Source organism: Pelodiscus sinensis, chromosome 18 (genome assembly GCF_049634645.1).
Source record: "Pelodiscus sinensis isolate JC-2024 chromosome 18, ASM4963464v1, whole genome shotgun sequence".
Classification (NCBI taxonomy): domain Eukaryota; kingdom Metazoa; phylum Chordata; order Testudines; family Trionychidae; genus Pelodiscus; species Pelodiscus sinensis.
In genome coordinates this window covers 1266219-1281157 of record NC_134728.1, presented here as the reverse complement: position 1 = coordinate 1281157, position 14939 = coordinate 1266219, and the positions used below count along the sequence as shown (strand labels likewise).

Genomic DNA, 14939 nt, shown 5'->3' with positions numbered 1-14939 from the left:
AAATCCCTCCAGCTCTGTAACCCCTGTGCTCCCCACACCCCAACTCCCATTGCCCCTCAAACCCCTCCAGCTCTGTAACCCCTGTGCTCCCCACACCCCAACTCCCATTGCCCCTCAAACCCCTCCAGCTCTGTAACCCCTGTGCTCCCCACACCCCAACTCCCATTGCCCCTCAAACCCTCCAGCTCTGTAACCCCTGTGCTCCCCACACCCCAACTCCCATTGCCCTCAAATCCCTCCAGCTCTGTAACCCCTGTGCTCCCCACACCCCAACTCCCATTGCCCCTCAAACCCCTCCAGCTCTGTAACCCCTGCGCTCCCCACACCCCAACTCCCATTGCCCCCAAATCCCTCCAGCTCTGTAACCCCTGCGCTCCCCACACCCCAACTCCCATTGCCCTCAAACCCCTCCAGCTCTGTAACCCCTGCGCTCCCCACACCCCAACTCCCATTGCCCTCAAACCCCTCCAGCTCTGTAACCCCTGTGCTCCCCACACCCCAACTCCCATTGCCCCTCAAACTCCTCCGGCTCTATAACCCCTGTGCTCCCCACACCCCAACTCCCATTGCCCTCAAATCCCTCCAGCTCTGTAACCCCTGCGCTCCCCACACCCCAACTCCCATTGCCCCCAAAACCCTCCAGCTCTGTAACCCCTGCGCTCCCCACACCCCAACTCCCATTGCCCCTCAAATCCCTCCAGCTCTGTAACCCCTGTGCTCCCCACACCCCAACTCCCATTGCCCCTCAAACTCCTCCGGCTCTATAACCCCTGTGCTCCCCACACCCCAACTCCCATTGCCCTCAAATCCCTCCAGCTCTGTAACCCCTGCGCTCCCCACACCCCAACTCCCATTGCCCTCAAATCCCTCCAGCTCTGTAACCCCTGCGCTCCCCACACCCCAACTCCCATTGCCCCCAAATCCCTCCAGCTCTGTAACCCCTGCGCTCCCCACACCCCAACTCCCATTGCCCTCAAAACCCTCCAGCTCTGTAACCCCTGCGCTCCCCACACCCCAACTCCCATTGCCCTCAAACCCCTCCAGCTCTGTAACCCCTGCGCTCCCCACACCCCAACTCCCTGTGACCTCAAACCCCTGAAACCTCTCCACTGCCCCATCAGCCCCTCCAGCGCCCTGGGACCCCCGTGCTCTCCAAACCCTTCCAGCGCCCCAAACCCCTCCTACTCCCAGTGACCTTTGCGCATCCCCCTACAAACTCTCCAGCCCGCCCCCGGCGCCCCCTGCGCACACCCAGCGCCGCCGGCGAGCGCTGCGCCCAGCCCCAACAAACTCCCTCCCCCCGGCCCGGCGCCCCCTCGCCCCCCGGCCGGGCCCGCCGCCTACCTGCTGCGGGGCCGGGGCCTGCCGGCCTGCGCCAGCCCGGCGGCTCGGAGCGGGGACGGGCGGGGGCGCCTGGCCGGGCCGCGCTCCGGAGCGGCTGACAACCAGCTGCTGCCCGCGGAGAGGGGCTGGCGCTGCGGAGCGCGTCACTCCCGGCCCCGGGAGAGGGGGGCGCCGGGCGGGGAGCGAGCGAGCGGGCGGGGGGCAGTGGGGGGACGGACGGACACGGGGGGAGGGATGACGCACGCGGCTGGGGAGGAAGCACGGGCGGACTGGAGCGGGTGAGCCGCGCGGTGCTTGGGGGGCAGTGGGAGAGGCGGGGGGGGCGCACATTATGGGGGGCGGGACAGCGCGCACACGGGGGGGGGCGCAGAGACACAAGCTGGAGAGGGAGAGGGTGTGAGCAGGAGCAGCGAGAGCCCATCCATTTTCTGAACAGGCAGGGGACATTGTACAGCAGCCCTGCAGAAAGAGGCAGCGTCCAGCGGGGAAGGCTGTAGTTTGGGGACACACACACACCTCCCCAACAGGCAGCCTAATGCACACCCGGGGAGGGGGAGAGGCAGACAGGAATCGGAGGGAGGATACAGTAAATCCTGGGGAAGCCACATGCTGCCCAGACTTGGACAATAACACTGGGAAGGGGCCAGAGGGGAGGGGAGGCGACTGGCCAGAGAGAAACAGAAACCCTGAAATATCAGCTACCTGTTACCATATTGTTATTCAGGAGAAAACACAGGCTGGTAGGCAGGAAGGCTGTGCTACACAGAAAGAGACTGTAACCATGGGAAAATACAAAGCAGCAAGGAGACACATTCCAACAGCCATCCTACACACAGAGGGGTGTGCTCAGCTCAGGGTTGCTCTATAGAAAATAACATAGAATAGTCTTGGGAGTCAGCCATGCCCTGCTCACCCCACTGCACTCTCCAGCTTTTGGGGTTCTCCTGGCTAACCACCAGAAAGGGTTCCCCCAGTTCCTGGAGCCCATGGATCCAGCCTGATAAACACTGACAAAGCGAGCCAATGACATTCAGGGGCTTTGAGAGCCTGTCAGGGAAGTGAGAAATCTAGGGTGAGATTTACTGCCTCTGTTCTGCAAGCGACGGGAGCAAATCAGGCAGGAGCAAGGGTGCACCCTGGCAAGCTACCCCTGCTGGATTTTAAAGCCATCCTCCCTTTGTGGAGGGCAGTGGGGATACTGCCACTTGTTTTCCTTACTGTGCAGCAGTATCCGGATGGCTGGGGGGGGGAGGGGGGGTTGTAACAAATGGCTAGTTTGCAAGGAACAGAATTATTCACCTCACTCTAAATGTACAATCTCTGGTAGCACTTCCTCAGGGAAAGGGCCTTGATGCTGAAGCAGCCTGCAGTGTTCCTTGGAAGGGAGAGAGTCAGGTGCTGCCCAGCTGATTATCAGAGTGCCCACAGCCAGTGGAATGTGTTTCTGTTGGTGGTGCCCATCTGCACATGCCATTGTGCAAATAACAAAATTTATTCCATTCATGCATGGAAACAATGAGAGGGAACATTAGCAGCTTGTTGCTTACAGGTCTCAGGTGTACTTCACAGGCTGTGTACCGTGCATATGCAGCCACACTGCCCCACCACAGTTCTGGGAGCGGTTGTGCCAGGGAGAATACAAATGCCCCACCAGGAGGAAGTGTATCCTTTTCCTCACCCCTACAGTCTCCTCTTACTCCTCATAACACCAGAACCAGGCCTCATTGCCCAGTTAAACTGACAAGCAGAAGATTTAACGCAAAAGGAAGAACTTCTTCACACAGCACACAGTCAACCACTAGAACTCCTAACCAGGGACTGTGAAGCCCAAAGTTATAACTGGGTTCAAAAGTAAATTAGATACATTCCTGGTGGATAGGTCTACTAATGGCTAATAGCCAAGCCAGGGACACAGCCCAATCTACCAAGTGTCCCTAAATCTGTAGCTGCCAGGAACTAGGACCGATTGCAGAGCCATTGACCATTCTCTTTGAAAACTCATGGGCTGTGTCTAGACTGGCCAGTTTTTCCGGAAAATCAGCCGCTTTTCCGGAAAAACTTGCCAGCTGTCTACACTGGCCACTTGAATTTCCGCAAAAGCACTGACTTCCTACTGTAAGAAATCAGTGTTTTTTGCGGAAATACTATGCTGCCCCCGTTCGGGCAAAAGTCCCTTTTGCGCAAAACTTTTGCACAAAAGGGCCAGTGTAGACAGCTCAGATTTGTTTTCTGCAAAAAAGCCCCAATTGCGAAAATGGCGATTGGGGCTTTTTTGCGGAAAAGCGCGTCTAGATTGGTACGGACGCTTTTCCGCAAAAAGTGCTTTTGCGGAAAAGCGCCCGTGCCAATCTAGACACTCTGTTCCGAAAGTGCTTTCAACGGAAAACTTTTCTGTTAAAAGCATTTCTGGAAAATCATGCCAATCTAGACACAGCCATGGAGATCGGGGGAGGACCCAGGTGACTGGAAAAAGGCAGATGTAGTGCCCATCTTTTAAAAAGAAAGAAGGACAATCCAGGGCATGACAGATCCATCAGCCTCACCTCAATCCTCAGAAAAATCATGGAGGGGATCCTCAACCAATCCATTTCGAAGCACTTGAAAGATAGGAAAGTGACCAGGAATAATCAACATGGATCACTCAGGGCAAGTCATGTCTGACCAGCGTGACTGCCTTCTATGATGAGGTGACGAGCTCTGTGGACATGGGGAAGGGGTGGTCATGATATATCTTGACTTCAGCAAAGCTTTTGATACGGTCTCCCACAGTATTCTTGCTAGCAAGTTAAGGAAGTATGGATTGGAGCAATGGACTGTAAGGCTGTGTCTAGACTACATGCCTCTGTCGTCAGAGGCATGTAGATTAGACACATAGGCAAAGGCAAATGAAGCCGCGATTTAAATGATCGCGGCTTCATTTACATTTACATGGCTGCCACGGTGAGCCGACAAACAGCTGATCAGCTGTTTGTCCGCTCAGCGCGTTAGTCTGGACGCTCCCCTGCCGACATCAAAGCCCTTTGTCGGCAGCCCCGTTATTCCTCGTGGGATGAGGTTTACCGGGGCTGCCGACAAAGGGCTTTGATGTCGACAGGGGAGCGTCCAGACTAGCGCGCTGAGCGGACAAACAGCTGATCAGCTGTTTGTCGGCTCAGCGAGGCAGCCATGTAAATGTAAATGAAGCCGCGATCATTTAAATCGCGGCTTCATTTGCCTTTGCGAAAGCAACAAATCTACATGGCTCCGTCGACGGAGCCATGTAGTTTAGACGTACCCTAAGGTGGAGAGAAAGCTGGCTAGCTTGTTGGGCACCTGGATGTCTAGTTGGCAGCTGGTATCAAGAGGAATACTCCAGGGGTCGATCTTGGGGCCAGTTTTGTTCAACATCTTCATTAATGGCCTGGGTGAGGGGATGGGTTGCACCCTCAGCAAGTTCACAGATGACACTCAGCTAAGGGGAGAGGTAGCTAGGTTGGAGGGTCAGGACAGAGTCCAGAGTGACATTGACAAATTGGAGGATTGGGCCAAAATCTGATGGGGTTCAATAAGGACCAGTACAGAGTCCTGCCCTTGGGACGGAAGAATCCCAAGCATTGGTACAGGCTGGGGACCGACTGGCTAAGCAGCAGTTCAGCAGAAAAGGCCCTGGGGATTGCAATGGAGGAGAAGCTGGATATGAGTCAACAGGGCACCCTTGTAGGCAAGAAGGCTAAAGGCATATTAGGGGGCATTAGTAGGAGCCATTGCCAGCAGATCTAGGGAAGTGATTATTCTCCTTTATTCGGCACTGGTGAGGCCACATCTGGAGTATTGTGTCCAGTTCTACAGAAAGGATGTGGACGCACTGGAGAGGGTCCAGCGGAGGGCAACAAAAATGACAAGGGGGCTGGGGTACATGACCTGCGAGGAGAGGCTTAGGGATTTGGGTTTATTAATCTACGGAGGAGCGAGGGAGGATTTGATGGCAGCCTGCAGCTCCCTGAAGAGGGGTTCCAAAGAGGCTGGAGAGAGGCTGTGGTGACAGATGGCAGAACAAGGAGCAATGGTCTCAAGTTGCAGGGGGGGGGGGAAGGGGAAAGTCTAGGTTGGAGATTAGGAAAAACGATTTCCCTAGGCAGGTGGGGAAGCGCTGGGCTGGGTTCCCGAGGGAGGGGGTGGAATCTCCATCCCGAGAGGTTTTTAAGTCCCAGCCTGGTAAAGCCCTGGCTGGGATAGTTTAGTTGGGTTGGTCCTGCTTTGGGCAGGGGTTGGATTCGATGACTCCTGAGGGCTCTGCCAGCCCTGGGATTCTGTGATCCCTCAGTAACTGCTCGTTCTGTTAATTCCCTCTGAAGCACTGGACAGGCCGCTACCAGAAGACAGGCAATGAGGCTAGAGGGACCTATGGTCTGATGCCAGTTCTAATGTTCGTTGCCCCCCAGCAGGATTCTAACTGGCTCGTTACTTATTTGGAGATGGCCGCCTTGTGCGGCGGAATCCCAGCTTTCCTTTTGCATTGGCTTTTTGAAATCTTCAGCTGTGAGGGAGGTGAAGAAACCCTTAAAACCTCGACCCAAGTGTGGGGAGGTCTGGCTGAGTCTGCAGACAGCCCGCAGCAAAGGGGGAGGTGGGACTGGCTCCGTTATGCTCAGTGGCGTGTTACCACCGGTGCCCGGCGATGGGGCTTTATAGTCCAACATGAACTATTTCACTGCTGAGCATCGCGTGCCAGGATGGAGAGGGGAGAGCCGAGTACAAAGATCTGCCGACTTAGTGATGACTTTTTGGTGATGCAAGTGAATGTTGCTTAGAAAACACCATAATCTGACTTGGGAAGTGAAAAAGCCAGAGGGGAAGAAAAGAGATCAAGTGATTACGTAGCCCCCCCCCAAAGGGGGGCAGATCCTGCAAAGCCCAGTGGGCATCCAGACACAACCCCTTTCCCTCCCTACCCCCCCAGTCAGCCTGCCTACTATGGAGGCCTGGTCTGCTGGGGTGGAGTGTGTAGAGCCAGTCAGCTCATTTCCCGGTTCAAAAGGCTGCCCCTGCATCCCCTAGGCCAGGCCGCATGTCCAAGCTCTCCTTCGCAGTTACATGGGTTAGACACAACTGACTTTTAAAAAAGGATAATTGAGTCGCTGGGAGCTGGGGCTGTTTGTTGTACCTCTGCCAGCTTCTGGCCCTGCCCAGGAACACAGACACATCCCGCCAGAGCATACACCTGCGCAGCCTGCTGCGAGTGGGAGTTGGTTGTGGTGCCCCAGGCAGGCAGTGCATGGCTTGTGGGTGGGACGTGGCAGTGTATCACTTCTCCCCTCTCCCATTTTGCCTCACAGGGTGTGAGGAGAGACCCTCTTTGCGCTTGGGATAGCACCGAAATGGATCCGGGCCTGGACAGGGCGTGCTGCGGGAAAGGCTTCTTACACCTTTCTCCTTGCTGTGCCCTCCTCAGTGTCTGCCCCCGGCCGTCTCAGCGACAGCGCTGTGGGAGGGGCACTCCTTGTGTGCCTGTCCTTGGTAGAACCACAGAAACCTAGAGCTGCAAGGGACCTCGAGACGTCGTCAGGCCCAGCCTCCGAGCTGACTATGGCACAGAAACAGCTCAAGAAAAGTTTATTCCAGGTCTGATTTTGTAAAGCAATGCCACTCCCGGGGGCCACTTTCCGTTTACATGGGCATGGCCGTAAGACCTGTGTGCTCTAGTCTTTGCCTGCGTCTCTTCTCATTAGTAAACTTCTAAAACTTTTACAAACCTCAGGTGAAATCCTAACCCCGTTTACATCCGGGGGCGTTTCCCCACTGACGTCAGCAGCCCCAGTATTTCATCCCAAATGGCCAGTTGGACATTTTTGCCCTTTGTTCATTCTTTGTCCTGCCCTCAGCTTCAAACGAGACCGGGTAGTTTCATTTCCTGACGATAGCCTGTCTCAGTTCCTGGGTCTCATGCGCAAGCACCATGCTCCTGTGGTTTGGTTTCTAGCAGGACAGGAGAAGGGTCTCCGCATTTACACGGACATTTTGGCCCCCCTTTCCAAGCGCTGGTAAAATGGGTGAAGCTGGTAAAATGAATATCCACCCCGTGCGTGTGCAAAGCCCTGCATTTGTGCACACTGCTGGTGTGAGCATGCACACAAACAATAGATGCATGTGCCGTTCCCCATTGCTACATTCTGCAAGAACAGGTTGGACCTTTCTTGTCCGGCACCCTCAGGACCTGACCAGCCCTGGATGAGGCGATTTGCCGGACACCGGAAGGTCCCCGGACACCAGCCCCTCAGCTCAATGCCCCTCCCCGCTGCCGGCTCCTTCAGCCCCGCTGGGCTGTCTGCAGGCCAGCACTACCCCCGGCTCCACTGCTGCTGGCGGCCAGCCCCACTGCAGAATGGCACATTGCCCGATCCGGCTTCCACGGCCCCAACCCCACTGGCAGGAGGCACATGGCCCCAGCTGCACTGACTCTGCTGGGCTGCCACAGCTGGCTTCCCCTGTCTGGGCTGCTGAGGCCCCACCACCTCCCAGGCTGATGCAGCCTGGCCAGGCTTCCCCTCTTGGGTTACTGTGGTCCCGGCCCCGCTGTGGGGCGGCAGACAGCCCCGATCGCGCTCTGCCCAGGCTGCTGCAGCCCCACTGCTAGCACACTCAAGGGGCTCCCAGCTTCTGGCCCTCCTGCCCGGGGGCTGTCTCATCCAGGAACATCTGTGATCATGCCGGACCACGGATGCTGCGGGCCGAGAGAATCAAGGAGTTCAGCAGCGTCTCACGTGGCCCTTTCACCAATATTCAGGAGTCTCTCTGGTCACATGAGAACTCCTCTTTCATACCAAGCCTTGATCGGGGGCCTAAACTACCTGAACGTGGGTAAAACTTTAAAATCACGTTTATGATTCAGGAGTTGACGTTTTCATGAGTCAATTAGGCATTTGTCACATTTTATCTCGTCTCTTACGTGACTATTTTTTGGATCCAAAACATCCAGGGGAAAGGGGCACCCGGTTTGAAACAGAGTCAGTAACAATAATCTCTGAAGTAGTAAGGTCCAGGAGTTAGCTTTTAAAGGGTTTGTTAAAGGAAATAAGTAAAATCATAATAATGAAAAATATTATTTTACATTGCTTCCTTCTCCTACTCCGTTGTGACTTGTACATTCAGGCTCTAGGGTTCTGTACATGAGTGCTTTAATCCTTCCCAACAGCAGCTGTGTTGTGCTCTTGGACTGTACAGCATCTAGCACATTAGTGAATGTAGATATGCCGATTACACCATAGTTTCACAGGGCAAAGTTGCACAAGAATTATCAGGGCAGCTCTCAAATGAGGATCCAAACTACAAACCGAGCCCTTAGCCAGCAGCTTAATTTCACAGATGTCTTTGTGGATTCGTTCTAGGTCCCACAGCTAGGGAATAGTACAAAAGGCTGAGCGCTAGGAGGATCTCGAGTCTCATCCCAGAGCAGTCACTGACTCACTGGGCAGTCTTGTGCAAGTCACTTGATGTCCTTGTGCCTCTGGCTAAGTATGCTAAATAAAAAGATGGACCTTCCTGCACTGGATTCTTACATCACTATGGAATCCTCCTACCGAATTAGCTTTAAAAAATGCAACCCTTTTATGACTGAAGCCAGTAAAGAAAAAAGGGTCAGACTCGCTGGAAAGCAAGTTGCTGAGAGAAAGCCACAGTCAAAGAGAACTGGCAGGATAATCTATTTTCACATCATCCTTATAGCTGAGTGTCTATGGCATGCCATAGCTTAGGGAAGTCAGTAAATAGAGAGAGAAAATCTGTGAAACTTTTCTGTGGGCTGTGGGTTGCATCATGTGCTTTAGCTTGCCCACCCTTAGTTATAATTCCATCTTTCTTTAAAAGTAAGAGAGTCTCAGCGCTATATTATAGGAACCAGGGGTCTGATCAAATATGGACATTCCAAGTCCCTCTGTCTCCTATCAATTTCACCCTGCGTATGAATGCGCTCCATCTGGTGGTACGTTTACACTGCCATAGGGCCTGACAAACACAGAAGGGCTCTTAAAGGCTGCCGCTTGTTTCTTGGCCACAGAAAATAGAACCAAGTTGTTTCATTCAACACATTAGCTATTAAAAGGTAAAGAAGCAAATCATTTAAGGTCAAATTGTTAGCCTGTATCAAGCCATATTTTGGTTTTCAACACTCCCCATTTGTGAACACAACTTACTACACCCGAGTGGCTGCCCGGTCATTTTGCACATGTATGTGCTTAAATGGCATGGTATTGCAACTAAACCTCGTGCAGGCCTACAATAGTGGGTGTAATAGGCGCACAACCAAAAGCGAGTGTGGAAAATCAAAGATCAAGCCTAAAAAGCAAAACCTTAGAGTCTCCTCTTCTTTAATACTTTGCACTTTTAAACCATCTTCCATGCCAGGCTCCCAAAGAGCTTTACAAACGTGTGAATGTGGCCGCACAGTCTCTGAGGTTTGGTTTTCTGCATTTTAGAGATGGGGAACTGAAATATACAGAACGTATCTGACTTTGCTAAGATCATCTAGTAAGTCTACGGCTGAGCCGGATCCGGAGCCTACGCAGATTTACTGGCTATGAAGCATTTTGTATTTTTACGGATTCGTTGATTCTTTCAGAAAGCTTTTTATAGGCTCACTAAACAGGTTGAGATCTAAACTTGTTTAGGATTTTACTGGGGGGAGAGGTTACATGATGCTTGTCATTCTGCTGAGAAGAGCCAGTGTCTTGATGAGAAAAGACTGACCATATTCAGTCCTTTGATTAACACGTGCGTGGCAGCAGTCAGGAAGAAATGCAAATTAATAAAGATAGAAGCACATGACTTTTGGAGGAATCCCACACCTTCAGTATGCTCAGTTTCAGGCTAAAGCAAATGGGCTATATGAGTAGGGACGTTACATTCAGATGAATTAACTAATTGAATAGTCAATGGGATTTCCATCCACTGTTCAATTAGTCTATAAGGGAGCTTCTGCCTCTGAACCGTAGCAAGTGCCCTTCTGGCCCCGCACTCCCTACAAAGCTTCTGCTTTTTTGAAACGTACAAGAGCCCCAGAGATTCGAAAGCAGACTTGCAGCAGAACCAGTGCGAGCAGAGACGGCTTCAGTCCCCGCTTGCACCGTTTCCCGTTGTGCCTCTACCTCCCCTGCCCCCCGCAGAGACGGTGCTTGGGGGAAATGGCTTTTAAGCCGGCTCCCACCAGCACTGGCTCCTGCTTCCCCCCCCCTTGCTGCCTTTCTCTGACAGGGGCAGCAAGGAGTGGGGGGGGAAGCAACTAGTCCCATCTCTAGTCAACTATCCGATAATCTTATGCTTATCAGAGCGTCGACTAGTTGACTAGTTGCTTACATCCCTCTATATCAGCGGTGTGGCAATGGTTAATATGCCCCAGAGACTAGGAGTCTGCATTTCTGAACCTCTCCAAGCACTTTACCAAAAACAATTAAGCAAGCTGCAGAACATTACAGTGAGGAAGGGTACCAGATAGCTAGGGACTGGCCTCTCTTGGCACCACGGCTGCCTCTCGAGCAACACAGAGCTGTTTAGCTGCACACAATAGCGCTACACAACAGTTTGGGACAGGAAATAAAGAATATTATGTTCAGCTGAAAACACAGGAGGAGTTTAGGAGGTAGGCTGTAATTTGGGCAAGGCCCCAGGATTATACCTTCATTCTTACATAAAATACCATGTGATCTGCAGTAACAACAAAAGGGTCAAGGCCTCAATTCACAGCTCATCTGGAACATGGACGCGTCAGCACCAAGGTTTGTCTCACCCAGCCCAAGTTTTGGCATCAAATTGTTTTGTTTGTACTTGGAGAGTGCACTGAGCACACAATGCTATCTTACAAAGCCTGGGAAATCTCCTCTGGGGAAAAATGTTTGTAACAACCTACACTATCTAAAAGCTTTTAAGATTTATTCCAGTTTTTACTATCCTCAATGTCGTCGTTAATTACAAGAATAAAAAAATGACACTCATTCAAAGCAAGCCAATCCTGCATACACCATCTACCCAGATTCAGATAGATCACAGACCATTTGATTTCACCCAGTTACCCCTCTATTGAGCCCTGTAACTTGTGTTTGCCTAAAACAGGCTGTGGAACCATTTTTTGGGTTGGGTAGGGGCCACTGACCAACAGAAAAATTAGTCGGGGACCACACACGCGTGAGGATCAAAAAACCCACTAAAACTCACTGGCTGTGTCTAGACTGGCCAGTTTTTCTGCAAAAGCAGCCGTTTTTCTGGAAAAACTTGCCAGCTGTCTACACTGGCCGCTTGAATTTCCGCAAAAGCACTGACTTCCTACTGTAAGAAATCAGTGCTTCTTGCGGAAATACTATGCTGCTCCCGTTTGGGCAAAAGTCCCCTTTGCGCAAAACTTTTACGCAAAAGGGCCAGTATAGACAGCTGAGATTTGTTTTGTGCAAAAAAAGCCCCGATCATGAAAATGGCAATTGGGGCTTTTTTTCGCAAAAGCGCGTCTAGATTGGCCACAGACGCTTTTCCGCAAAAAGTGCTTTTGCGAAAAAGTGTCCGTGCCAATCTAGACGCTCTTTTCCGAAAATGCTTTTAGCGGAAAACTTTTCCGTTAAAAGTATTTCCGGAAAATCATGCCAGTCTAGACGTAGCCACTGAGGGGCTCCCAACAAGCAAAACAAAACAAAACAAAACAAAACAAAACAAAACAAAACAGAAAACCCTCACTGATCTGTCTCCCAACTGAGAAGTGGAAAAAGAAATAAGACGCTCTCTCACACACTCAAGTTAGGGTGCTAGTAACAGGGGTGCTGAGGCTCCGGGTTTCTCTCTGCGGTGCAGAGACTCCCTGTAGTGCGGACACTTGCCACGGGCCAGATCAAAGTAAGCTGGGGGCTGGATTCAGCCCACAGGCCGTAGGTTCCCTACCCCTGTTAAAGCATCTGCCACGAAGGCCTCCCTTCTTAATTTCAAGACATTAAGAGATGGAGAGCTCACCACTTCCCTGGGTATTTTGTTCCAATGAATAATCTTCCTCGCTGTTAAAAAAGGTGCCCAGTTTCTAATTTGAAATTGTCTGGCCTCATCTTCCAGACATTGGTTCTGGTTACCATTTTCTCCGCTAAATTAAGGATGGCATTTTCTCTCCCCAAACTTACTTACCTCTCGATACGTGTCTACATGATGGACCCTACAGCGGTTCAGCACTCTAGTGTAGACACTCGCCACAATGGCGAAAAGGGGGTTTCTATCCATGCAGAAATTCCACCCTCTTGCCAGGCAGTAGCTAGGTTGATGGAAGAATTTGTCAGTTAACCTCGCAGTGTCTACACTAGGGCTTTGGTCAGTTTAACTACATCCCTCAAGGGCCGGAAATTTTTACATCCCTGAGGGACATATGTAGAGGTACACCAGGATATACTAAGTCAGATTGAACTCAGTAAGGCATTCTCCAGCCCTTTTGTGGTTCTCTTCTTCGCCCTCTCCAGTTTCTCAATTTGGGATGTAAAATCCCATTGAATTAATTAACTGGTTAAATGTTGAGATGAACCAGTTAACGGATTAAATGAGGCAGGAGGGGGGCTGCCCCAGCCAGGCTGGAGGTATGAGTTTGCCAGTTCTTAACCCATTTAAGGTGTGCTTTATTGATACTGAATATTGCTAATTTTTAGCCAAGCTGCCTTATAAAAGTCTGTTACGCCTATGCAGCTACCTTTATAAACTACTGTGTGTAATCTCCTGAAAGAATGAAATCAGTTTTGTTTGACAAGACCTATTTCCCATAAAACTTGATGTTAACTGGCATTAATTATATTCCTGTCCTTTAATTCTTTACCAACCAAGTCCCGAATCAACTTTTCTCATTTTTTAGTTGTGAGCTAAGCCTCATGAAGAGGAAAACCTGATGTGCTGTGCTACAGAGAGCCAGTCCCACCAGCAGCCCCCATCTTGCCAAGACTGTCTCAGATTTCAGACACCAGATCCCAAGAGTCCTACACCTTTTACCTGCGGCTGCTCTGAATGGTGGGCAGGCAAATACAGAGCTTAGCACCTGATAACCTTCCTTCCCAGTTTTTTCTGTACCTTTATCTTAAATCAGTGGTCCCCAACCTTTAGGGGCTCCCAGGGCAGGGCCCCTCAGGACCGGGTGCCTGGGGGGTGGGGCCACATGTCCAGGGCCAGGGCTGCCCAAGCACCAGTGTGTGTCATGTGCCTGGGGCTGACCCAGGTTGTTGGTGGGTGCATACAAATGCCCCAGCAGGCACCATGGTGCCTATGGGCACCACATTGGGGACCACTGTCTTAAATTAATGGAGATTGCCTATCTCCTAGTACTGGGGGTCATTGAATCCAGTCCCCTGCCTTCACAGCAGGACCAAGTACCACCCCTGACAAACTTTTGCCCCAAATGGTCTCCACAAGGAGGATTGAACTCACAACCCTAGATTTAGCAGGCCAATGCACAAACCACTGAGCTATCCCTCCCCCCAATCTTCCCTCTGGCTCCAACCTGGCTTGTCTCAGCGCAAGCCCAGAGCTCAGGCTGGGTATGAATTTGGCTTGGGAGGAAGTGTCTCATCTGGTTTGACAGGATGTTTGGGAGGAGGGACTTAATGAAGGGCTACAGAGTGGAGAAAACTGGAGTGGAGAGGTTCAAAGGGGGACTTAATGTTGCATACAAACCATTTTGGACACAGGGATCCTTTCATCCTTTAACCCCCCAGCTGGGTCTTGATCCTGGAGGGCATCAAGCAACCCTGACTAGTGGGACTCAAAGGTGCTCATGGCCTCTCACGATTCTGTCCCTGAGTTGGAGAAAAGGTTTCCTGAAAACGTGTTCTGATGTCAGCAACTGTGTCCGCCTCCTTCTGTCCCTCCTAGAATCAGTAGGAGCTGAGGAGGGGTAAGGCACGGAGGGCCGGGCCAGGCCCTCGCATTCCTCCCAATCTCTGAAAACAGCACAAGGTAGCACGGCAGAGCCACAGCAGGCAATGGAAAGCTTATGCTAGTTCCCCCCAACAAGCAGCGCCAGCCGTTTGCTCATTATATAACCTCCTGGCCTGTTTCTGCAACATTTATACCTGGTTACCAAACCCCAGATTGGACTGTATTGAATCTGCCCGAACAGCCGCACGTCCAGATCAGAGGGAGTCAATCTGGCATTTCAATTTAAAGAGCTGCTCCTTTCAGTCCTTAACGTCTGCCAGCCATTGTGTAAGATGGGAGGCCTTAATAGAAGTCATGCTGAATGGCGTAGTATGAACATTGAAAAAATACATTCAGGGCTGAGCTGGAATAAACCTAGAAGGAATAGCTTGCCCAGAGAACAACTGCCTTAAACTTGGACTGCCCTTGCTTGCAAAATTATTCATCATTTAACAATTAGGTGGTAGACGCATTAGAGCTAAACATCAAACATTCTCTGTTTGCTCTTTTTAGTTATCAGCTGGTAACGGCCAAGCATTGGGAAGATATTTTAATGCACCAGCAGGCATCTCACAAGGAGTTACTTCTGCATAGTGTGGAGTGTGTAAGGGACCCGATTCTTTCTTACACCCGTGTCAATTTATCTAAAACCAGAGTGAGAGAGACTCAGGTCCCAGGAGACTGCATGTTCTAGTGACACAAGA

At 51.5% G+C, this 14939-nt stretch overlaps 1 protein-coding gene and 1 long non-coding RNA gene across 3 annotated transcripts in view; one reads left to right on the top strand and one right to left on the bottom strand.

The window, feature by feature from the left end:
• The window catches only part of NOL4L (nucleolar protein 4 like), a 114313-nt gene that overhangs the window by 45859 nt on the left and 53515 nt on the right, over nucleotides 1-14939 (bottom strand). Inside the window, exon 1 of one of the 2 annotated variants that reach the window (XM_075900827.1) lies at nucleotides 1345-1502. The exons of the other annotated variant lie outside the window; for it this stretch is intronic. The gene's annotated coding sequence lies outside the window, so the exon portion shown is untranslated. Of the gene's footprint in view, nucleotides 1-1344; nucleotides 1503-14939 lie in introns of those variants that run through there. 2 annotated transcript variants of the gene reach the window in all.
• On the top strand, nucleotides 1584-13367 carry LOC142818812 (uncharacterized). The gene is made up of 3 exons (XR_012896458.1): nucleotides 1584-1622; nucleotides 11026-11090; nucleotides 13181-13367. It is a non-coding gene; the product is annotated as an uncharacterized LOC142818812 (long non-coding RNA).